Below are 25,907 nucleotides of genomic sequence, written 5' to 3'. Positions count from 1 at the left end.
TCATCCACAAGATAACATTTCAAATACTGTATAACAGGCCGAGGGCTCTCCAAATCTTTCATTTCCCAAGCTCATACCTCATGCTACTCTCAGGCACTCCTTAATCCTAACAGCTTCCACATCTCCCATCCAAGTCACCATCATATAAACATACGTATACATGCCACTTCTTTAGAGGGAAACATGCAGTGGCATATATATTTATATTGCTCGATATTTCTTATTTCTAGGCTGAGCCATTATAACCAACGGTGGGTTATATAAGAATAGTGCTAAGGCAGGGCCGGCCCGGTGGCGCAGCGGTTAAGTTCACACGTTCCGCTTCTCGGCGGCCCGGGGTTCGCTGGTTCGGATCCCGGGTGCGCACATGGCACTGCTTGGCAGCCATGCTGTGGTAGGCGTCCCACGTATAAACTAGAGGAAGATGGGCACAGATGTTAGCTCAGAGCCAGGCTTCCTCAGCAAAAAGAGGAGGACTGGCAGTAGTTAGCTGAGGGCTAATCTTCCTCCAAAAAAAACAAAACAAACAAACAAACAAAAAAAAATAGTGCTAAGGCAACTGGCTATTTAGAAAAAGAAGTTGCATTCCTACCCTCACTATACACTAAAGTAAGTTACATCTTGATTAAAGAATTACATATTTTTAAAAAAAGCAAGAAACCAGAAGAAAATTCAGGCAAAGGTCTATATGCACATAGGCAAAAATAAAAAGCCTTGAGGGCCCGCCCCATGGCCAAGTGGTTAAGTTCGAGCTGCGCTTTAGTGGCCCAGGGTTTCATCGGTTCGAATCCTGGGCACAGACGTGGCACCGCTCATCAAGCCATATTGAGGCGGCGTTCCACACGCCACAACTAGAAGGACCACGACTAAAAAAAATATACAACTATGTACCGAGGGGCTTTGGGGAGAAAAGGGAAAAAGACAAAATCTTAAAAAAAAAGATAGCTGCAAGCATCACAATCCTTGACTTCAAAGCATACTACAAAGCTACAGTAATCAAAACAGCATGGTACTGGTATAAAAACAGGTGCACAGATCAATGGAACAGAACTGAAAGCCCAGAAATAAAACCACACATCTATGGACAACTAATCTTCGACAAAGGAGCTAAGGGCCTACAATGGAGAAAAGAAAGTTTCTTCAACAAATCGTGCTGGGAATACTGGACAACCACATGTAAAAGAATGAAAATTGACCATTCTTTTTCACCATTCACAAAAATACACTCAAAATGGATCAAAATCCTAAACATTAGACTTGAAACAATAAGTCTTCTAGAAGAGAATATAGGCAGTACACTCTTTGACATCAGTATCAAAATGATCTTTTCGGACACCAAAACTCATCCGACAGGGGAAACAATAGAAAGGATAAACAAATGGGACTTCATCAGACTAAAGAGCTTTTCTTCAAGGCAAGGGAAAATAGGATTGAAACAAAAAAACAACCCACTAGTTGGGGGAAAAAATTTACAAGTTATTTATCTGACAAAGTGTTAATCTCTGTAATATATAAAGAACCCACACAGCTCAACAACAAAAAATCAAACAACCCGATCAAAAAATGGGCAGGGGACATAAACGGACATTTCTCCAAAGAAGATATACGGATGGCCAACAGACACATGAAAAGATGCTCATCATCACTAATCATCAGGGAAATGCAAATCAAAACTACACTAAAATATCACCTTACACCTGTTAGAATGGCAAAAATAACCAAAACAAAAAGTGACAAATGTTGGAGAGGTTGTGGAGAAAAAGGAACCCTCATACACTGTTGGTGGGAATGTAAACTGATGCAGCCACTATGGAAAACAGTATGGAGATTTCTCAAAAAATTAAAAATAGAAATACCATATGATCCAACCATCCCACTACTGGGTATCTATCCAAAGAACTTGAAATCAATAATTCCAAAAGTCCCATGCACCCCTATGTTCATTGCAGCATTATTCACAATAGCCAAGACGTGGAAGCAACCTAAGTGCCCATCAACTGATGAATGGATAAAGAAGATGTGGTATATATATATACAATGGAATACTACTCAGCCATAAAAAAGGATAAAAATCATCCCATTCACAACAGCATGGATGGACCTTGAGGGTACTATGGTAAGTGAAATGAGCCAGACAGAGAAAGACGAACTCTGTATGACTCCACTCATAGGTGGAAGTTAAACATATAGACAAAGAGAACTGATTGGTGGTTACCAGGGGAAAGGGCAGGTGTGGGGAGGGCACAAAGGGTGAAGTGGTGCACCTACAACATGACTAACAATAATGAAATTTCACAAGGTTGTAAACTATCATAATCTTAATAAAAAGTTAAAAAAATAAAGATAAAAAGCCTTCTATAAATAAAATGGTAGAAAACTAAAAGAAAAGACTGGTAAGAATTTACTTAAGAAATTTTTAGGGGGGCTGGCCCCGTGGTGTAGTGGTTAAGTTCGACATGCTCCACTTCAGTGGCCCAGGGTTCACGAGTTCAGACCTCGGGCACAGACATACACCACTTGTCAGTCATGCTGTTGCAGCAACCAACATACAAAATAGAGGAAGACTGGCAGCAGATGTTAGCTCAGGACGAATCTTCCTCAGCAAAAAAAAAGAAAAAGGAGGGGAGGAGAGAGAGAAGGAAGGAAGGAAAGAGGGAGGGAGGGAGGGAGGAAGTTAGTTCTAAAGTGTGAAGCAGAAACTAAATACATTTCTGAGGAAACTCTATTTTGCAGCCCATCACAGTGAAGAGCTCAAAAGTACCCACGCTCTGGGGCAAGCCTGGTAGCATAGTGGCTAAATTCAGCACACTCCATTTCAGTAGCCCGGGTTCGCAGGTTTGATCCCAGGCAGAGACCCACAGCACTCGTAAGCCATGCTGTGGCCAAGCCCCACATGTAAAGTGGACCCACATATAAACTGGCACAGATGTTAGCTCAGGGCTAATCTTCCTCAGCAAAAAAAAGAAAAAGAAAAAAGATAAAAAAGTACCCAGACTCCTAGCGCAAATGATTAAGATAGACTCAAACATCATACTTTATATCAGCCTATAAATCACACTATCCCTAAGACCTCCTTCCAGCTTTTATGCTATGTATGCCTTGAGGGGACTCATTGGAACACTGAAGCAGCCAGAACAAAGCCTGGCACTCCACAGGCACGTAGTAAATATGTGCTCAATAAATGAACAAAGCAGCTTTACAGTCAGCATATCTGAATCCAATAGCTTTTCTTCCCCTCACCGGCCATGTGACTTCTTGGAGCCTCAATCTCCCTACATGTCAAGGGGCATGGATACTCACCTGACTTGGAACGTGGCTCAAAAATAGTCCCTTCTTCCCTCTTGCCTTGTCAGTGACACATGACATCTGGCCCCAGGTTATTCTAATTAACCATGGGAAATTATTTATTATGCTTTTATTTCCCAAAAAAAAACCTCTCTAGAGACCGGCCCAGTGGCGCAGCAGTTAAGCACACATGTTCCGCTTCAGCGGCCTGGGGTTCACAGGTTTGGATCCCAGGTGCGGACATGGCACTGCTTGGCACACCATGCTGTGGGAGGCATCCCACATACAAAGTTGAGGAAGATGGGCACAGATGTTAGCTCAGGACCAGTCTTCCTTAGCAAAAAGAGGAGGATTGGCAGCAGATGTTAGCTCAGGGCTAATCTTCCTCAAAAAAAAAAATTAAATGAATGACCTATCAATTCCACTCCTGGATATATACCCAAGAAAACTGAAAACATGTTTACGTAAAAACTTGCACATGAATGCTCCAAAACTTAAAATGCTGGACAAATGTAAAACTTGTACACCAATATTTTGGCATTATTCATAATAGCCAAAATTTGGAAACAACCCAAATATTTATCAACTGATGAATGGATAAACAAAATGTGGTATATCCACACAATGGAATATTATTTGGTTATAAAACAAACAAAATATGATACATGCTACAACAGTGTGCTAAGTAAATGAAGCCAGACACAAAAAGCCACATATGCACAATTCTATTTATTTATTTATTTTTAAAGACTGGCACCTGAGCTAACATCTGTTACCAATCCTCTTTTTTTCTTTCTCCCAAAGCCCCCCCAGTACGCAGCTGTACACTCTAGGTAGGTCCCTCTAGTTGTGGCACGCAGGACGCTGCCACAGCACGGCCCAATGAGTGGTGCTAGGTTGCTGTCCAGGATCCAAACCAGCAAAACACTGGGCCACCGAAGCAGAGCGCACGAACTCAACCACTTGGCCACAGGGCCAGCCCTGCACAATTCTATTTATATGAAATATCCTTAAGAGACAGAAAGTAGACTAGTGGTTGCCAAGGACTGGAGGGTGAGGAGGATGAGAAGTGACTGCTAATGGGTACAGGGTTTCTTTTCGGGGTCACACAAATGTTCTGGAATCAGATGGTTGCACAACCCTGTGAATTTTTTCATATGTGAATCATATTTCAGTAAAATATATCCAGAGGTGTTTTTAAATGATACCGATCAAAGAAAACCAAACACAAACCCCACTTTGGGCTCTAATCTATTTTAGCTTTATGAGGAGTCACAGAAAGCTTTATCTCTCAATCCTTTTATCCTATTTCCTCTTTTGATAAACAACAAACATCTCAAGCCCTCTTCAATGTATTTAGAAATTTCCAAATACATAATACATTACCTATTGTGACTAAAAAGCAAAGTAACCAATGGTAATATCAGAAGTAAAAATGTAGCTTTTTTTGGTTCTGAGGTTTCAGAACAAAAATTACATAGTGCAGAGTCAAAGGGAGAATATACCTTGCTCGAAAACAGGTAAAACAAAAAACTAAGTCTTGAATTTTCAGGAGTATTTGGTCTTTGTTTTGGTGAGGCAAAAGAGGGTGGGCAGTGAGGAGGAGGGGTGTCCCTCTCCCAGCTTATACAACAAAGTTAAAGTTCGTATTTGAGCAAAATCCAAAAAGGTCTCTTGGAGGGTCTCAATCCTTTTCAAAGCATGACACCTTTGGATAAAAAGATAAATGTCATATCCCTTTGTAGTTTGTATTACCACAGTGAGTTATTTTACTTTCTAAACACCATATTATAATGATAAATACATTTTATCCAGCTATACATTGCCTACCCTTTCCCAATTAAGAATCCCTATATTCTACTCAGGGGAGGATGTGCTCCATTAGGTACCTCCTGATCAGAAATTTCATCTCTGGGTCCTGAACTGACAGAGACAGCTGAGAGATACAATTCCAGAACTTGCCAAAAAGAGCCATTATAGAATGGAATTTTTATGGATTCGTATTTCTTACTTGTACCATTGTTATCTCCTCTGATCTAATCTTCCTCTAATCTAATCTAACCTAATCTGTTTAGCTCCTAAACTTAAATCACAACAATGAGCTGAATGAGTTAACCTGCTGGCCAAAAAAAAAAAAAAAAATCACAAATATCTATAAACTGAAATGTTTTAAAATTAAAGGCTCTAGAATTACAGCACCTATTCTGAATTTGTTTCCATCCTAAAACTATAAACCAGTAGATAAAACAAGAGCATCTATTTGCCTCCTGGGTGATTCTATTGCAGATGCCCTTACAGAATTAGGGTAACGAGGGCAGTCAGAACTCCTTGCCTTCTCTTCCCCACAGCCCTGCTGAGGAAGTCAACAGTGGTTCTGTTTTGAAATCGGCCATCTCTACGTACAGGGATCCTCTAACTCTACAATAACCTAACCATAGCACCTGTTTTGAGGTATGCACATAATGAGTAAGAGTTTACTCTGCCTGTCAATGACCAAGCCTGCACCTGAGGAAAGGGCTTTACAAGAAGGCCATGTCCACCACCAGGCAGAGCTCTCAGCCAGGGCCAAACAGTACACTGAGGTCATTTAATTTGCCATGGGACTCAAGCTCATCTCTGCAGATGCAAATTTTGGCATGAGAAACTACACAGAAGGGTACTACAACAAGGAGGAGAAAGCCCAAATGATGCAGATGTCTCTAATACAAGTCCTTGGCTGAGCAAGTAAAAAGGAAAAACAGCTTCATCAGACAGTGTGACTAATACATAACAGGGTGTTATGGGAGTCTGGGGCAAAAGAATATAAACATAGAGAGAATTCATTCAAAAAAAGTATTCAAAAATAAGTACTCAGAAAGTATTCAAAAAAAGCATTTTTATTTCAAGATGAAAAACGTCAGCAGACTAACATAATACCATAAGACTAAGTTTATGTATGTAAGTGCTAATCAATGAGACATACATGGAGTGACTTTCTTTCCTAACTAAAGAAAAGCCATTAAAACATTTTTTAAAAATCAGTTCTCTCAGGGGGCTGGCCCCGTGGCCGAGTGGTTAAGTTCGCGCGCTCTGCTGCAGGCGGCCCAGTGTTTCGTTGGTTCGAATCCTGGGCGCGGACATGGCACTGCTCATCAGACCACGCTGAGGCAGCGTCCCACATGCCACAACTAGAAGAACCCACAACGAAGAATACACAACTATGTACCGGGGGGCTTTGGGGAGAAAAAGGAAAAAATAAAATCTTTAAAAAAAAAAAAAAAAAAAATCAGTTCTCTCAGGAGACAGGAAATGGGAAAAGAGACGACTCACTTACACCTTTACATCCTTCTGTATCATTAGTTTTCCCCAAAAGAGCATATATTTTTTAATGATTTGAAAACATAAACAGAGAAAACAACAGAAAGCAGAAACCACAAAAGAAAAAAACTGATAATGTGGGCTTCATCAAAATTTAAAACTACTGATTATTAAAGAGACAGCCAAGGGGCCGGCCTGGTGGCGCAGCAGTTAAGTTCACACATTTTGCTTCTGCAGCCCAGGGTTCACCAGTTCGGATCCCAGGTGTGGACCTACAACACTGCTTGTCAAGCCATGCTGTGGCAGGCGTCCCACATATAAAGTAGAGGAAGATGGGCACAGATGTTAGCTCAGGGCCAGTCTGCCTCAGCAAAAAGAGGATTGGTGGCAGATGTTAGCTCATGGCTAATCTTCCTTAACAAACAAACAAACAAAAAAGAGCCAAAAAACAAATAGTTAAGCCTTAGATTAGGAAAAAATGGTTTTTTCCTAAACATATGTATCTGGCAAAACACTTTTACCCAAATACCCAAATATGTAAAGAACTCCTAAACTCACTAATAAAAAGACAATTTTCTTTTTATTTTTTTTCCTTTTTCCCCCCAAAGCACCCCCGTACATAGCTGTGTATTTTAGTTGTGGGTCCTTCTAGTTGGGGCATGTGGGACGCCGCCTCAGCGTGGCTTGATGAGCGGTACCATGTCCGCACCCAGGATTTGAACCGACGAAACCCTGGGCCACCTGCAGCACAGCGCGTGAACTTAACCACTCAGCCAAGGAGCCGGCCCCTAAAAAGACAGTTTTTTAAATGGACAAAAGATTTGAACAGACACTTCACAAAAGCAGGTATACAAAAGGCCAATAAGCATGTGAATAAGTGCTCATCATTGTTAGTCATCAGGGAAATGCTCACTAAACCCACAAGATGCCACTCCACATCCCATAGAACAGCTAAGATGAAGAAGACAGACAATACCAAATGCCAGAGAGGATATGGAGCAACCGGAACACTCACATTGCCGGTGGGATTGTAAAATGTGCAACCACTTTGGAAACCTGGCAGTTTCTTTAAAGTTAATCATACATCTACCCTATGAGCAGTTCTACTCCTAGGTATTCATCCAAAAGAAATGAAAATGTATGTCCATACAGTCCTGTACAAGAATGAGTGGTCCTCCCAATGTGCATCAAGAGAAGAATGGCTAAACTGTGGTAGATCATACAATAGAACGCTACTCAATAGAAAGGAAGAGACCACATGCTACAACACAGGTAACTTCAAAAAGGGTATACTGAGTGAAAAAAGCTGGATGCAAAAAAATATATCTTGCACAATCTCATTTATAATGAAATCCTAGAGCAGGCAGAATTAACCCGTTTACAGAAATCAGATCAGTGTGCTGGGGGTGATGGCTGATGACTAGCAAGGGGCATGAGGGAACTTTCTGGGCTGTATCTTGTTATGCAGTCATCAAAACTGAATGAAGGGTATATTTAAAGTATTAGCATTGCACTGTATGTAAATTATATCTCAATTTTTTTAAAAAGCAGAATTTCCTAAAATTCAATGCTGTACATATTCATAAACTGTTATTCCAATGTTAACTGAAAGATGGTTAGGAATGGTTTTGTTTTGAGAACACAGTAAAACTGAGATGTGGTAGACAGATTAAAATGCCCCTTCCCCGACAAGATTCCTGGCCCCTGATGTACACACACCTTCTCCCAGTTATTCAATCAAGTGCTAATCTAGGTACTTCAGTAGAGGGATCTTGCAGATGTAATTAAGGTCCCAGATCAGCTGACCTCTTTAATGTCAAGATAATATAAGGTTAAGATAGGGAGATTATCCCAGTGGGCCTGACCTCATCACATGAGCCCGTAAATCTGGGTCTAGAGGTCAGAAGACAAGAAGTCAGAGATTCAAAGAGCAAGAGGGGGCCAGCTCGGTGGTGCAGCGGTTAAGTGGCCCTCCCCGTTTCGGATCCCAGGCGCAGACAAGGCACTGCTTGGCAAAAAGCCATGCTGTGGTAGGTGTCCTACATATAAAGTAGAGGAAGGGCATGGATGTTAGCTCAGGGCCAGCCTTCCTCAGCAAAAAGAGGAGGATTGGCAGTAGTTAGCTCAGGGCTAATCTTCCTCAAAATAAATAAATAAATAAATAAAATGAAAAATAAAATCAGCATGTAGGCAAAAAAAAAAAAAAAGAGCAAGAGGAATTCAGGGTGTAAGAGGTTCTCCATGCCTGGCTTTGAAGCTGGAGCAGGCTGTGTGACAAGGAATACAGGACACCTCTAGGAGCTAAGAGAGCCCCCAGCTGACAACCAGCCAGCAAGGAAACCAGGACATCAGTCCTACGACCAAAAGAATTGAATTTTGCCGCAACCAGAAGAGCTTTCAAGATCACCCTAAGCTCTGGAAGAGAACTGGAGCCCAACACACAATTGCAGCCACATGAACCCTGAGCAGAGGATCTAGCCAAGCTGTGCCAGGACCCCTCACCCACGGACACTGTGAGGTAATAAATGTTGTTCTTTTCTGCTGAGGAAGATTCACCCTGAGCTAACATCTGTTGCCATTCTTCCTCTTTTGTTATGTGTGCCACCACCACAGCATGGCCACTCACAGACAAGTGGTATAGGTCTGCGCCCAGGAACCAAACTCAGGCCACCAAAGGAGGCCACACGGAAGGAACTTAACCACTAGGCCCCCAGGGCTGGCCCAATGTTATTGTTTTAAGCCACTAAATTTGTAGTAATTGGTTATACAGTAAACAGAAAACTAATATAAACGTCATGCTAAAAAAGCTTTAGAAGTTGATATTTTAGTTAAAAAGAACACAAATTACGGAGGAACCTTGAGGACATTATGCTAAGTGAAATGAGCCAGTCACAAAAACACAAATACTGTATGATTCCACTTATATGAGGTATCTAAAGTAGTCTGATTCATAGAAACAGAAAGTAGAACGGTGGTAGCCAGAGGCTGGGGGGTGGGAGGATTGAGGAATGGGAGTTGTTATTTAATGGGTATAGAGCTTTAGTTTTGCAAGACGAGTAAGCTCTAGAGATCTGCTGCACAACAATGTAGACAGACTTAAGACTACTCAAGTGTATACTTAAAAATGGTGAAGATGGTAAATTTTGTTTTTCACCACAATTTAAGGAAGATAGAAACTAACATATTTTTCCCGTTAGTCAATAATACAAATCCTTTTTAAGCAAGCAGAATAAGTGAATTTAAGAGAAAACTGACCATAAGAATGAAGACTCACTCATCTACTGACCACCTATGCTATGCCAGGCTCTGTGAAGAACACACATACTACAATGCTGATACAGTGACCAAAACACCACACATCAGACAGCAACCCCAAGGAGTCACCACGACCACACTGCGTCACCAGGGCTTTTGAAATGGAAAAAGTCGGGCAAAGGCTTCCCAGGTGAAGGCAACTGGAGGACCGAGCTTAGCATTATCGTGACCCAGGACAGCAAGGTGGTTCAAAGCTTGAATGTACAAGCAGAAGACTTGAGTTAGAAGCCTGACTTCACAGCTGTGTACCTCCGGTTTCAGTAAGTTGCCCTTTCTAGCCCTCAATCCTCAATTTCCTCAACAGAATGCAGGTGATTACAGTGCCAATTTTATCTGGTACAGTGTGAACTTTACTATTATCAGTTTTGTTAGTAGTAGTATAGTGAACTTTAGAGAGGCTGGGACATAAACTTCCACATTATGCAATCAAAGTCAGGGAACAATCCAAGGTTTAAATTGAGGTAACTGGGATATTTTAAGAACCAAGGAAATAACTTTCACTTTCCATATGCACTTAACTCAGCTTAAAATGCCTGTTCTATTGATATTCATTATCTGCTTTATTAAGTACAGACAACATACCAAGCATACAGTCATGCTCCACATAACAACATTCCAGTCAATGATGGAGAGCATATACAACAACGGTCCCATACGACACCACAGAACCTAGGTGTGGGTAGCAAGCTATACCATCCAGGTTTGTGTAAGTACACTCTATGATGTTCACACAATGACAAAATCACCTAATGATGCATTTTTCAAATATGTCCCTATCGGTGAACAATGCAGGATTGCATTTAAAAGCACAAATCCATGGGGCCAAATCCAGTACATTTTTCTGTCCAAATCTTCCTTGACTTTTTCACCAATTTGATACTGACCTCCTCCTCTTTCCTGTTTCCCAGGGCTCGATCCTCCTACTCCTAGGGCCACTTCATAGTCTCTACCAAGTGTGAGAAGCTCTCTAGGAGAGGCCATGACAGACGACACCACTTGCTTTCAGTAACGTGAGGAGGTCTCTCAAATCTGTATCTCCATCCTAAATCTTTGTCTTGAGCTCCAAACCTGACTCTCCAACTGTCCACTGGTCCACTTGGCCGCCCCACAAGCACTTCAGATTTAACCTATCCAAAACCAGCTCACCATCTCCTCATTTTCCCCATCTTGGTGGGTGTCACCAGCCAATGAGTCACTCAGAGACAATGAAGTAATTCTAGATGTATTCCTTCAATAAACATTTATTAAGTGTTTATTACATGCCAAGCACTGACACTGACTAGTACAGATAAAAATCTCCACCCTTGTGGAGATTATGAATCTAAGTGGAGGAGACAGACAACAAACTAAATAAGAAACTAACCAAGTAAAATAATATATTATTGTAGATAGTGAGACGTGCTAAGGAGTGCCTGGGGAAGTGAACACACGCTGATATCCAGGACAGCGGGCTCAGGATGCACCTGGGTGTGCTTGGGTGAGGGTGAGAGTATGAAGATGAGGGGAAGAGATGGGGGAGGGGTGCCTACAGACACTGGTAAAAATTTGAGCAGAGAGACATGACCCACCTTATGTTTTAGCAGTTCGCTGTGGCTGTGCACACTGCTGGTCTCTTCCCGCCTGCAGCCCTACCCTTAGCCCAGTCCGCTCAGTCCCAAGTCAGGGCCACTCTAACCTGTCGATCCTTCTCTGACCCATCCGTTCCTCTGTTCCTACTGTCCCTGCCCTAACTCAGAAGCCTGCAGTCCTCACTTGGTGTTAATGGCTTCCTAACTAGTCTCATCTCAGCTCAAAGCACCTGCCACATTGCCTATGCCCTTTCTAAAATGCCACCTCTCTCCTTAGAATCCTCCAATCCTCCTTCCTACCCTCAGGACGAAAGCAACCCTCCAGGCACGCTGTACAACGCCTTTCCACTCGCACCGCTTCCCAAAACTCCCCTTTACTGCAGCACCACTTCAGGGCTAATGTCCTCCAGAAGCACCAATCCCACCTCATCCTTTGGCCAATTCATACCTTCCTTCCAGTCTCATATCCGGAATCCCCTCCTCTGGGCACTTAGCACAGTATTTAACCTAGTCTGTCCTACCTGACAAGTTCTTGCATCTCCCTCGCCAGACTGTGAGCTCTTAGAGGACAGAGCCTGTCTTATCTCTATATCCCCAACTACTTAACACAGCACTTGCCATTCCGTTGGTTCTCAATAGACATTTAAGACAGCGCTTTCACAATTTTAACATGCTAATCATTTTTAGTCTATGCCCTGAAATCTGACATCAGAACTTTCCCGTATTTTGTTTAGGATATTACTGATCACTTCTTGGTAACATGAAGTTTCAGTTTCTTATCATATTCCACCTAGGTTTACAGGTTATAAAAATTCTAGATTTGGGGCTGGACCAGCGGCGTAGTGGTTAATTTCGCACGCTCCACTTCAGCATCCCAGGGTTCAGAGGTTCAGATCCCAGGCACAGAACTAGCGCTGCTTGTCAAGCCACTGTGGTGACATCCCACATAAAATAGAGGAAGACTTGCACAGATGTTAGCTCAGCGGCAATCTTCCTCAAGCAAAAAAAGAGGAGGGCTGGCAACAGATGTTAGCTCAGGGCCAAACTTCCTCAAAAAAAAAATTTCTACATTTTATTCAACTTTTGATTTTTTTTTTTTTACTTCCCCCCAAAACCCCCCAGTACATAGTTGTATATTCTAGTTGTCGGTCCCTCTAGTTGAGCCATATGGGATGCCACTTCAACACGGCCTAATGACCATGTCCGTGCCCAGGATCCAAACCAGCAAAACCCTGAGCCACTGAAGTGGAGCGCACAAACTTAACCACTCAGCGACTGGGTCGGCCCCTGACTTTTTTATTTCTTGTCTTTTTTGACATAATTATGTTTTAAGATAGTTTATAGCCCATATGGAAAGCTACACATTGACTTACTTTTCAACATCATGAAACATACTTAAGAATATATAATTTTAAAAAATGTAAATTTTAACTTACTGCAGTTAAGTTTTTATTTACTATGAAATATTTAAGACATTACATGCTCCGCCCCAGTGCCACTTCCTCCCTCTTCCTTGCTACAGATAATCACCGTCCTGATTCCCACGCATGTCTATCTTTACTACATATTGTCTATAGTGTCTTTAGAAGACACCGCCAAGCAAAATGAACAAGCCAGGCCACAGTGAGGTTACCACTCTGGCTCTTCCACACCCCTCAGCAACACCACAGGGCTGCCAGGCTCCACTGCAACATGATGTTGCATTCTTTGATGACTTGGAGAAACTGGCTCTTAAGAGTGCCTACCCTCCCACATAGAATTCCGCACAATCTTCAATTTTTAATACTTAGTATCATTGTATTCTTACAGATACTTAGGAAACAACAATGAACCAAATTTCCCCCCCTAAGTCTTGTGGCCAGTGCCTGGAAGAGGTAAATCCAGAACTAAAAACAGATTCTGAGACTTCAGGGTGTTCCAATTTCCTAGTGGGTTTTTCACTGAACTATTACAATGTATTCTGAGCTAATGATTCTGATCAATGGCTTAGTCACGCTGTACAAAAAAAAGCCTTGGAATTTAATGCAAAGAATCAAAGAACCAACTGTCCTTTTACACAGCAGTTTAAACGGTGTATCTCAAATTTTCTGTTGTTCCACACACTTTTTAAAAACATTTTTGCAAGTACTCCTTATCAAACACTTCATATGTAAATTCTAAATGTGTTCTTTAAATTTAAAAAAAAACACTAATAAACAGCAACATTGCAAAATTTCTAACGTAAAAATTACCTGGATCTACAAACCTTAAATTGTAAAACCGTCCAACCCATCAGGCATTAATTTTACTTTTTTAGTGCTTTATCTTAATATTTTCAAGGAAAGAACAGCACCAAATTTGACAACCGACTCGATGTTCCACGACCGGGGCTTCTGAAAGTTCAGCAGGAGCAACGACCTAGCCTAGGTGAACACTGTCGATGAAACGTTTCCCGTCTGGCTACCAAAATAAAGGGATCGCCAAGGAGGCGAGGTCGAGCCGGCCTCTCGGGAGGGACCCGCACGCTTCCGACCCGCCCGGCCGCCAGTCGTCCGCGAGCCTGACAGGCGCGCCCGCCCAGGGCGGTGCCGCGGGAGAGGGCGGGGGCCGGAAGGAAGAGGAAGGATTCGGACAAAGCAAACCCGGCCGGCCGACCCCTCCCCGCCCGCCGCGTCCCCGGGGGCGGCCACATCCCCGCCGCAGCTCCCGGGGCCACAGCTGTTCCCGGGAACGGCCGCCCCCGCCCGCGGCAGGGCTGAGCCGGGATGCGGACGCGTAGGGGACCCGAACCTGGAGAGGACCTGGATGGGAAGGAGCCGGGGATGCGAGCCGGGATATGGGGACGTGGATGGGGCGGCGGCCGGGGACGAGAAGGGGACGTGGATGAGGACCGAGGTCCGCGGCCCGGGGAGGGGCCGGGAAGGGGACGTGGATGAGGACCGAGGACCGCGGCCCGGGGAGGGGCCGGGAAGGGGACGTGGATGAGGACCGAGGACCGCGGCCCGGGGAGGGGCCGGGAAGGGGACGTGGATGAGGACCGAGGACCGCGGCCCGGGGAGGGGCCGGGAAGGGGACGTGGATGAGGACCGAGGACCGCGGCCCGGGGAGGGGCCGGGAAGGGGACGTGGATGAGGACCGAGAAGGGAAAAGGAATAACCACGGCTGAGGGCCGAGTCCGGGGCGGGGCCGGGAGATGACCCGAGTGGGACAGGGGCGAGCTCCGGGAACCGAGGAGGGGCCGGGGCCGGGCAGGGGACGCAGGTGAGGCCTGCGCCCACTCACCGTGCTGCTCCGCGGGCCGCGCGCTCGCGCTGTCAGCACCGGGAGGCCGCGGCGCGTGCGGGGAGCGGGTCTGCGCGGGCCCGCCGCCTAGACGCCTCAGACGCGGCGCCGAGGTCACGAGCGAGGGACGCCGGCGCGGCCGCCCCGCAGCATCCTCGGCCGCCCGCGTGCACTGTCCTCGCGGCTCCTTCTCGCAGCCGCCGCCCCGCGCTCCGCCAGCTCCGGCTCCGCCGCTCCCGCCGCCGAAAATGGCGTCTCTCCGCGTCCCTCCCCCGGCTGGGCGCTCCCGCCCCACAATGCCGCGCGCCGCCGTGACGTCACGCGGGGGCGGGGCCGAGACGCTGGCCCGGGCACCTCCCCGGATGCTTGGCCAGCAGAGGACGGGGCGCGGTCTCGGCGGGCTGCCCACGCGGGGAAGGGGTGTGGGCCTGCAGTGGGTGGCCCCGCGCGGGCGCGGCTGCCCGCGACCACCGCGTGCGGGGCGGAGTGTGGTCTGAGGAGCGCGCCGGCCCAGCAGGGCGGGTCGGCCCCGCGTCCCGGCCCTTCCCTGCCATACCCGGAACAAGGCTTATTGTGTGCCAACTCCGTCTGCACATGTGTTCTGTGCTCGTCTACATCTTTCCAGAACACGCTAGGAGGGCTCTCTCCAGCCCCTCCAAAGGACAGGATGCTGAGGGCGTAGGCTGAGCCAGGAGGCCTTTCTCTCTCCTCCAGGAAAACCTAAAACTTTTGGTCAAGACCAAGGTCCCCAGACCCCCGCTCCCTCCCATCTTATTACACCCTCTCTCCAGGGCCATTGCAGCCTCAGGAGTAGAGGAGACATTACAGGCCCTCCCCTCAGTCGCAAAGGCCTCCCAGGAGCTGCATCTCAGGCTGGTAAGAGGAGCCAGGATGCTTAACCACGAGGGCCTGGCAAGAGCAGAGATGCCACCTCATGCTGTCGCACCCCACCAGCACCATCGCCAGCGCACACCCTGGCTGCAGTGCCACGACATCCAGCCGCCCCCTGCCTGAAGGGCAGTACTTCCAGGTCAGAGAGCGCCCCTGGCCTCTTCCTGCAGCATCGCCAGCTCCGCAGGCCTGACTCAGCAGCCAGCCAGGAGGAAGCATGCTGAATCAGTGCATAAGGCTCAGCTTTCTTTGCCTGCCACCAGCTTGGGAGAACCCCACCCCAGGTGCCAGCAGATGTCCCAAGCGCAAGGTCCCATGGCATTATTTACCAGGAGGGGTTCCTGCACCAGTCTCACACTCCTATTTGCTCATCAACTGCTGTGTGCTTCAGATGTTATCATGCAGCCCAGCAGCCCTGTTTTAACCCTGCAATTACACAGTCACAGAGAAGTAAGTTCTCTTGGATTTTCACAGGGAGGTCCAATGACTTTTCTTTCATTTATAAATGCAAAGATGAGCTAAAAAGGGAGGAGTTCCCACAGTGACATAGCAGTTACTGGGCCAAGGGAGAGGCAGTGAATCAGTCAAACAACCCCTCCACATTCCCGTGGTGATTCGGCCAACTGCAGCTTAGATGTCACCTGCTCCTCAACCACCACCTTGGTGCTGAGCAAGGCAGTTGTGACCAAAGTGCTCTGGAGAAGAGAGGAGCTGAGGCTCTTTTCTCTGTGACTCTGGGCTTATAACTGTCCCCAAGCTAGAAACCTGAGATGTTTATACCCTCTCCTAATGGGGGGCCAAGATTCTACCTCCTTAATATTGCTTTACTCCATCCCTTCTCCATTCCCACTGCTGCCATTCTATTTAGGCTTTATTATCTCCTTCTTTTATTCTCTCAACAAGTATTTGCTGAGCTGCAGTGGTCCCCAGGATAAGACGCAAGGTATGTTGGAAAGGAGGATAGTAAGATCCTTGCTCATACAGTGCCATGCAGAGAATTAGAGTCAGACAATGCAACAGGCAGAGGTGGGGTGATCAGGGTGAACTCCGAGGCAGGCAAGTGCACTGAGACCTAAATAATAGGCAGGAGCCAACTGTACCAAAGCCTGAGGGAAAACACTCCAGGCCAAAGTCCTCAGGCAGGAATGAGTCTGGAGAGTTGGGGAAAAGAAAGAAAAGCCAATTCATCCACCTGCGGGGACCTGAAATTGGCCACCCCAAGATATGTCTCTTTGGCATCAGGATTATTTGAGGCTGATTGCTTTTGATAAACTGGGACAGGGAAGGAGCCTCTGAGGAATGGAACTTGCCCTTCCTTAGGACACATTTACATTTGTAAGGTAAATCTCTATCTGTAAAGGTGCCTCCCTCTCTGTACCAGGAAGAAGAAAGGCGATGACCTTCTTTCTAAAAATTCTTAATCAATACCAAAGGCAAGGACTTAAATCTGCATTTTATTGTGCTTCTCTGGTAACCTCCTGTAACTGACTTCCCTCCCCCTCCCAACTTTGGCGTCTCCTTAAAGATTAAGCATCTTTCTTTAGGCTAGGAACTGATTGCTGCACTCACCTGTGACCGCCCAGCTCCAGACGATAGACTTGCCTCCTGCTACGCCCACCCAGATAGCAGACCCACTACCTGCTGTGTCCATCAAGCACTGTGCTGACGGGGCAATCTTGTGACTATTGTGGGAGGGACATTTCAATCACATGTGAAACACCCTGTTTGGGGGTATATAACCACTATGTGCACCCCACTTCTTCGGTGCCCTTTCTTCCCTCGGGAAGAAAGGCCCCGGGCCATGGTTCCTCATAAAGCTTTGTTTAATTTTCTCTTGCTATTCTGTCTCATGTGAATTTAATTCATTCTCCGGCCAGACGAACCCCCATTTGGGAAGAGGAAATGTCTTCCTCCCCTACAACCACATCCACGGACCCTCCTGAATCTGATCCTGTCACTTCCGTACTGAAAACACTGGGATGCACCTATCACTCTGAGGGGCGGGGCTGGAGCCAGCTTCACCCAGCATCTCACACTGAGACTAACAAGTGCCTGCCCTCGCTGAGCTGCTCTGCCCTGAGCATCCTCAGTCCCTTTCAATCCTCTGCTCCTCACAGCTGCTCTGAGAGAGGCGCTGTTATCCCATTTTACAGATGCTGCAGCTGAAGCCCTGCAAATTCCCAGGTTTGCTTCCCACAAGAGGGATTAACTTAGCTCTGGGAATCAAAACAGAGCCCTGGGGGCCAGCCTGGTGGCAAAGCGGTTAAGTTCACATGTTCTGCTTCGGTGACCTGGGGTTCGCCGGTTCGGATCTCGGGTGCAGACATGACACCACTTGGCAAGCCATGCTTGTGGTAGGCGTCCCACATATAAAGTAGAGGAAGATAAGCACGGATGTGAGCTCAGGGCCAGTCTTCCTCAGAGAAAAGAGGACGATTGGCGGCAGATGTTAGCTCAGGGCTACTCTTCCTCAAAAAAAAAAAAAAAAACAGAGCCCTGCTCCCTGTGCAGGCACTAGCAGAGCCCAGGAGTCACTGCCTTGGGTGGAGTCAATGTGGGGAAGCCTCAGCAGAGCGACTCCAGGGCATCAAACCCATTATCTGTCTTTCCCTAAAAACCTAGAGGACCAGGACCCAGGGAAGCAACCATCTATCTGTTTGCACAAGTCCTAGTGGCCTCTGAGCATCCCTGTGGCCCACAGCCTGCTGCGTTAGCCAGGGCCCTGGAGGGGTGGGGGCTGTGCCTGAGGGGGCATCTAAAGGACCCTTGGCCAGGGCCCGGCATGCACCCCACCCTCCATGTCCTCCATGCAGGACTAGGGCTTCCTCCAGCAGACGTGAGAGCAGGGAGCGGGCTCTCTCCTTGTTCCCTTGTAAGCGCTCTTCCATTCTGGAAAAGGCAGCCTGCATGGTGTGAGCCAGCTGCCCCTCCTTCTCTCTGCCTGTCTCAGTCTCTCCATCCTCCTGCTTTCCCCAAATAGAGATACCATGTCCTCTGCCCTCATTTATTTCTGTCTCCCTCCCACCTCTGACTCTTTCACTGCCCTGGTCCAAAATGTGGGATCTAAACAGAGGCTGGGGCTGGAGTACAGATTTGGAGGTGGTGTACAGGGCCCAGATGAAGCCGTGGCTGAGGTCCCTAGTTCAGCAAGAGTGAAAACATCCACACACATCCGGTGATTCAACACTGACCTCCTGCCATTTGCCAGGCACTTGGGCATCAGGGATAAACCAGGAGCATACAGTCTCCCAGTCATTCCATTCCCAATACTTATTGAGTACTAGTGTCAGGTGCGAGGCTGGGCAATGGGAGAACAAGGCACCCCTGTGTGGGTGAGCTGACAGCCTTTGGGAGCAGAGACAGGAGGCTCCGGTCAGGCACTGACGGGGGAAGCTCTATGTCCCTCAGGGATCAAGGGACTCCATGGAAGAGGAACATTCACACGGCAGGTGGGAAGGACCCAGCAGATGAAGATCCAAATGGAGAAACTGCAGGAAGAGAAGGACAACACGCAACAAACCACAAGTCTCATTTTGGCAGCCTGGTGGGGCTGGGAAGCCATACTTGGGTGTGTGTCCTGGGGTTGGGAGTTGCAACCTGTCTGAGTGGCCCTTTCTGGAGAAGGGCTGCACTCACATGGAGGGACAAGGAGCTGGGAGGGTAAGCAGCGGCAGTGTGGCCAGAACTCTCCCAGCTCCCTGCTACCCTGCCGCGTTCCCCTCCAACCCCAGGGCTTCGGGGGCCTGCCTCCCCCGCAACCTTCCCCCAGCCTGGGTACCGCCACTCACCCTCAGCCTGGCAATGCCTGGCCTGTGTGAGGCTGAGGATGAGTGGCTGGCGCACCTGGTCTGGGGAGGGGCTGCCTGGCATCTGGGCCGGGGCTAACGGGGGCTTGTCTTCCTTGCTCTCCACCACAAGCCAAGCCACACCCTCTCTGGTTTCTGGCTTCAGTTTTGAAAATGGCATTTATCAGATTTTCAGGGTGTTTTTCCTTTAAAGAGTTGGAGATGCTGGCATTCCGCTCCAGTGACTGCTCCTCTGACAAAGGGGAAAACAGCAGCACTGTGAGTGGGAAGGAGGTGCGATGAAGGAGTAGGGTAGCTCCGGGGAGAAGCCCAGCCCGCTTCCTCAGTCTCTCTCTCACACACTTTTCCCTGATACAGGGGGATTGAGGCCTGGGTCCTGCTTGGTGAAGCTCAACTCCTTCAGGGGTGCCCAGGGTCCCCAGCATTCCTGACCAGCCCCTCCCACGCGCCCTCGGGGCCAGCCTGTTTCCTGAGACCAGCCTGTTTCCTGAATACAGCAGAAGTGAGGCTGCTGGTTCCAGGCTGAAGCCTTAAGAAGGCCCCAGAGGGACCAGCCCCATGGCCGAATGGTTAAGGTCACGCGCTCCACTTCAGCAGCCTGGAGTTTTGCCAGTTCAGGTTCTGGGCGGGGAGATGGCACCACTCATTGGGCCATGCTGGGGTGGTGTCCTGCATGCCACAATTACAAGGACCCACAACTAAAAATACACAACTATGTACCGGGGGGCTTTGAGGAGAACAAGGAAAAATAAAATCTTTAAAAAAAAAAAAAAGAAGGCCCCGGAGATTTCACTTGTGTGCTTTTGGGAGCCTGAGTGGCCAGGTAAGAAGGCCAGCTACCCTGCTGGAGAGTCCCAGCTATCCAGGTCCCCTTAGCCCTGCCTTCTAGCTGTCCCCCCCACCAGGCACCAGGCCATGGGGGAAGCTGTCTTGGATGGTGAGTCCAGTGTACAGAGCCATCTGTGGGACCCAGGATGTCACCAGGTGAGGACTGACGCTTAAACTTAGGCAGGATGGCAACCGAGCCTCTGCTAGAGAGAGGTCAGTCTGGCTGCTTGTGCGTTTGTTGATCCCAAATGTGTCAACTGACAGAAGAACTTGGACAGCAAACTTGCACGTACCCACCACTAAGATTCCACAATTAACCATTTGCCTTCTTTGCTTTGTTTTGTTTTGTTTGACTATAGGTTAGTTTTGCCTGTTCTAGCATTTTATATAAATGGAATCCTACAGAATCTACTTTTCGCATCTGGCACCTTTCACTCAGCTAATAGTGTTGATGTTCATCCATGATGTTGTGTGTTTGCCAGTCTCCTGTTGATGGAAACCTGGGCTTCTTCCATTTTGGTTCATATGAATGAAGCTGATCTGAACTTTCTTGTACAAGTCTTTTGGGAAACACATATTTTCATTTCTCTTGGGTGAACACCTAGGAATGGAAGTGCTAGGCCATAGGGCAGGTTTTTTTGTTTTTGTTTTTGTTTTTTGAGGAAGATTAGCTCTGAGGTAACATCCCCCGCCAATCCTCCTCTTTTTTGCTGAGGAAGATTGGCCCTGAGCTAACATCCATGCCAATCTTCCTCTATTTTATATGTGGGATGCCTGCCACAGCATGGCTTGATCAGCAGTGTGTAGGTCCGTGCCTGGGATCCGAACTGGCAAAGCCCGGGCTGCCAAAGGGAACACATCAACTTAACTGTTGCACCACTGGGCCAGTCCTTATGTTAGTTTCTTAAGAAACTTCCAGACCTTTTTCCTAAGTGATCAACCATTTTACATCCCACCAGTGATGTATGAGCATTCCATACACAGCAGTTTGCTATACAGACATCCTTGAAAAGATGATGTGGAGCAAAGAACTGTCAGTGCCTCCACTCACAATATGTGCAGGAATGGGAGAGGCTCATGGAGAATTGTCTCCCAGCAGGTACCATCAGGGGTGCGATACACTTGATTACAGTGGCGGCAGGGGTGGGGGTTGTGCTGGGTAAGAGGCGTCAAGCTTCCTGCAAGGAAGGGAGATGGTTCCTCAGCTGCAGCCCAGCCCCAAGATGCAAAGTCCCTTCATAAGATATCCTGTAAGCCAATGATTCTGCTAATAAAAATAATAACTAGGGGCCAGCCCTGTGGCCGAGAGGTTAAGTTTGCACACTCCACTTCAACAGCCCAGAGTTTCGCCGGTTCTGATCCTGGGTGCGGACATGGCACCGCTCATCAGGCCATGCTGAGGTGGTGCCCCTCACAGCACAAGCAGAAGGACCTACAACTAGAATATACAACTATGTACTGGGGGCTTTGGGGAGAAGAAGAAAAAAAAGAAGATTGGCAAAAGATGTTAGCTCAGGACCAATCTTTTTTTTTCTTTTTTTAAAGAATTTTATTTTTCCTTTTTCTCCACAAAGGCCCCCAGTACATAGTTGTATATTTTTAGTTGTGGGTCCTTCTAGTTGTGGCATGTGGGATGCCACCTCAGCATGGCTTGATGAGCAGTGCCATGTCCGCACCCAGGATCTGAACCGGCGAAACCCCAGGCCGCTGAAGCAGAGCGCACAAACTTAACCACTTGGCCCCAGGGCCGGCCCCCTCAGGACCAATAATAATCTTAATAATAATAATGGGGCCGGCCTGGTGGCATAGCGGTTAAGTTTGTGGGTTCTGCTTCGGCGGCCCGGGGTTCACTGGTTCGAATTCTGGGTGCAGACATGGCACCGCTTGGCAAGCCATGCTGTGGTAGGCGTCTCACATATAAAGTAGAGGAAGATGGGCATGGATGTTAGCTCGGGGCCAGTCTTCCTCAGCAAAAAGAGGAAGATTGGCAGCAGATGTTAGCTCAGGGCTTATCTTCCTCAAAAAAAAAAAAAAAAAAAAGAACGCCCACAGCCTCCACAGGGCCCTCTCTCACAGCACTAGCACCTCCACCCCAAATTACCACTTAAGCACGTGTCACCCCGCCTCCCCTGCACAGTGGAGGTGAGGGGCATCTTTGTGGCTCCCACCATGATACACAGCACAGTGGCTGGCACAGAGAGTGTTCAAGGAAGGAGAGAGGGAAGGAAAGAGGAAGGAACTGAATTCAATCCTGAATTAGGCCCATGACTGCAGCCCTGGTTCACCGTGGTGTGATCTTAGTCTATGCATCTGTAATGTGGGGAGGATCACCCCGTCCTTCTGCCTCCTAGGAACCTTGTGAGGAGCTGGGGGGTGGGAAAGGGTCTTGTGAGTACCAGTCCCGTGTTCGCCTTGATCCACGGAGGGCGCCTGTGCCAACGGTGGAGGCTTGGAGACGCCTTCTAGGGAAAGGGGCTCAGCTGGAAGCTGGCAGGGACTGAGCTGCTCCTGTCTCCTTCCAGGGGGTGTCTACAGCAGCATACAAGGACTGCACAAAGGACTGCACGAAGTTCCAAGGCCAGGGCTGCTGCTCTGGCTGACCCCTGACCCTCGCCCCCTAGGTTACAAATGGATTCACAGACTTGCACTGACCGTGTTGTGTTCTCTCACCTCCCTACCCCTGTCCACCTGATGAAGGCCTCCTCCACATTTTATGGCCCAGCACAAATTGGCCTCCTCCAGGCAGCCCTCCCAGGGACTCTGTGGGCCTCAGCTCTGCACACCCTACAGGAGCACGCCAGAAGGAAATGGCTGGGCCCTTCTGGGGCGGGGGGCGGGGGGGTCTCTTGATTACCAGGCTCCCCATAATGCCCCTGCTTCTGCAGAATGCTGGAGGCCCAGATGCCACAACATCCTGCCCCCCCCCCCCCCACCCTTTTCACCTGAGATGACTGTGATCACAGAAGGGGGTAGACTTGCTCAAGGATATGAATTTGGGGCTCCTCAGATGGGCAGATGGATAGCTTCTTCCAGTCTTTAGACAAAAATAGCCATGCAGGTGCCAGGTTTGTCCCGGAATCAGCACATGTTGCTCCTGGCTGGGCAGGCGGCAACCCCCTCTGTGAACAGGAGGCTCTTTGGGACTTTGACCACTGGGTGCCTGAGAGCGGCTGACGACAGGGCTCCCGGGAGCTCCCTCTGCAGAACGCAGCCGCCTCCCTGCTCTCCCCACAGTCTCATCCAGCAGGACCAGACTCGTCTGCCAACTGTTACAAGTGTTCTGGGGGCACAGACCCCACCTTAATTCCGTTGGTATCTCCTGCCTCCTCCTCCTTCCCATACACCCCAGGCCTAGCTCACGTTCTTGAATATGGTGGTTCTTCATAAATGGGGTTAAACTGAATGAATGAATGAATGAGGAAACAATCAACACCACCCACGTGCTGGACTTCACGTCTCAGACCAGAATCGGCCTCACCCCTCCCCAGCTCCACCTGAGGGTGCCCTTGAACTTCTGGATGCTGCCATCAAGGGGAGGGCTCCACTTCCTGTGGCTTTCTTACCTTTGCCTCCAGCCTGTGTGTAGTCAGGCCTCGGCCTGGCTCCCTTTGCAGGAGCAAAAATGGCTGCAGCATCTCCAGACATCACATCTTTGTACCTCACTGTCCAGAAGGCAAGAGCCTCTCACCTCTCACCCATCAATGAATACCCCGGGCTTTGCTGAGATTCCACCTCCCAGGTCACAAGCCCACCTGGACCCACCCCTGACCAGGAGAATGCCTCATACTGCTTGGCTTAGCCAATGGGGCCCACCCTGGGAATGTGCTGCTGCAGGATTGGGGACAACGGGGAATGGAAGCTGGCGGATGGGGAACTGAGTCATCCTCTCTATAGGTGGCTCTCTGAGCTCATGCAGCCCTGTTCCCTCGGGCAGCACCCCCCAGGGAGGGTGGTACGGTGGTGTACCTCCATGCCCTGACAGTCTGCGTTGATGCTGGTCTGGCTCACCCAATCAGGCTTGTTAAACCTCCCTGGGCCCCACGCCATACTCCCCAAACCAGCTTCCCTCTTTCTTCCCCCTAGCCCCCGGCCGGCAGACAAACACGCCTGGCTATGTATGAAGGGCAATGGTGGACACTGCTCACGCTGGTTTTTTCTCTCTTAGCGGATTTCTTGGTCCCTAAGTGATCTACTGGATTCACAGTCATGTTTGGGAGAAGAGGTTCACTTGTCTCCTTTCACCAGAATCACTTCCATGCTGGCCCAGCTGGGACCACATGCCTCCAGAAATGCCCAGGAGAAAGGCAACCTGGGGCATCAGTGGGCCAAAAGGTGGGCTTAGAGGGTCACCGCCAGGAGCAGCAGACTCCTAGCTACCAGGACAGCTGCTGTGCCCATCACCTGTGCAGAAAGAAAGGCCAGGCCTGAGGAAACCCGCAAGCTGGGCAGACCCCGGCTGCCCACCCACTGAGGGCTGTCAGCCCTGCCCACGTTCATACTCTGGGATGCGCTCCTATTCCAGCCAGGCTCTTCTCAGCTCCACAGGACCGAAGGTACAGGGGGCAGACGCTGAATAAGGTAATGCACAAATGGATATATCATTGCAAAGAGCTAAAAAGAAGAAAACCCAGCCTTTGCAGTATCCTGGGGTGAGCCCACTGCGGCTGGGCCAGGCAGGTCCACGTAAGCTGCACCCTCAGCCTCTGTCCCTCACTTCCAGGACCCCGATCCCCATCTGCACAGAAACGCAGCAACCACAGACAACCCTTCGTCCCACGTGTTGGCACGAAGGGCCTCACACCCATTTCCCACAAGCACCAGCCAGGTTGGGGAGCACTATCCCACTTTACAGATGGAGAAACTGAGGCTACGCCCAGGGAAACTGGCCAAAAGGCCTGGACTCAGAGCTAGTCATTGGACTGAACTCAAGCACCCACACACTGCTACCGCAAATAAGAGTAAAGCATTTCCCCACGTTGTCGGCTCTGGAGGTGAGATTCAGGAAGAGGGATTCAGCAGGGCCTCTAGAAAGTTTCACCTATTGATTCATTCTGGAAGATGCTGATCCATCAGACATAAATCTGGTTCTCCTTTTCCAGGACTGCACATTGACCCACACTCACTCCAAAATGCCTGAGTTCCTCCTGCTGTCCTCCTCGGCTCTCAGTCTGGAACCCATCAGAGCACGTCTCCTGTCGCTGCCGTGACAAATGACCACACACTGGGGGCTTCAAGCAACAGAAGTTTATTCTCTTACAGTTCTCAAGACCAGAAGTCGGAAACCAAGGTGCAGGTAGCTTGGTTCCCTCTGGAGCCTGGGAGGGAGAACGCGTTCCGGGCCTCTCTCCAGCTTCTGGTGGCTCCATGAGTCCCTGGGGCTTGAAGACACATCCCTCTGATCTCTGTTTTCATCCTCACGGGGCCTTCTCTTTTGCATCTCTGTGCTTCAGATAGCCCTCTCCTTTCTAAGGACACTTGTCATTGGACTTAGGGCCCACCTTAAATCCAGGATGAGCTCCTCCTGATATCCTTAACTTAATCACATCTGCAGAGTCCCTGTTTCCAAATAAGGTCACAATCCCAGGTACAAGGGGTTCGGATGTGGATGCCTCTTTCAGGGGCCCTCACTACAGTCAGTCTCTTCACAGACCCAGCT

General features: G+C 48.4%; 1 protein-coding gene across 29 annotated transcripts in view; it reads right to left on the bottom strand.

Annotated features, from left to right (window-relative positions):
- KLC1 (kinesin light chain 1) overlaps positions 1 to 15,289 on the bottom strand; it is a 64,243-nt gene extending 48,954 nt beyond the window's left edge. For 26 of the 29 annotated variants that reach the window (XM_070593397.1, XM_070593400.1, XM_070593408.1 and 23 more), the window contains exon 1: positions 14,727 to 15,246. The gene's annotated coding sequence lies outside the window, so the exon portion shown is untranslated. Of the gene's footprint in view, positions 1 to 13,710; positions 14,032 to 14,726 lie in introns of those variants that run through there. The other 3 variants (XM_070593423.1, XM_070593403.1, XM_070593418.1) reach the window with 3 other exon arrangements.
- Positions 15,290 to 25,907: the final 10,618 nt, after the last annotated feature.

Source organism: Equus przewalskii, chromosome 25 (genome assembly GCF_037783145.1).
Source record: "Equus przewalskii isolate Varuska chromosome 25, EquPr2, whole genome shotgun sequence".
In the NCBI taxonomy this organism is placed as follows: Eukaryota; Metazoa; Chordata; class Mammalia; order Perissodactyla; family Equidae; genus Equus; species Equus przewalskii.
Note: the sequence above shows the minus strand (reverse complement) of the source record. Positions and strands in the feature narration are given on the sequence as shown.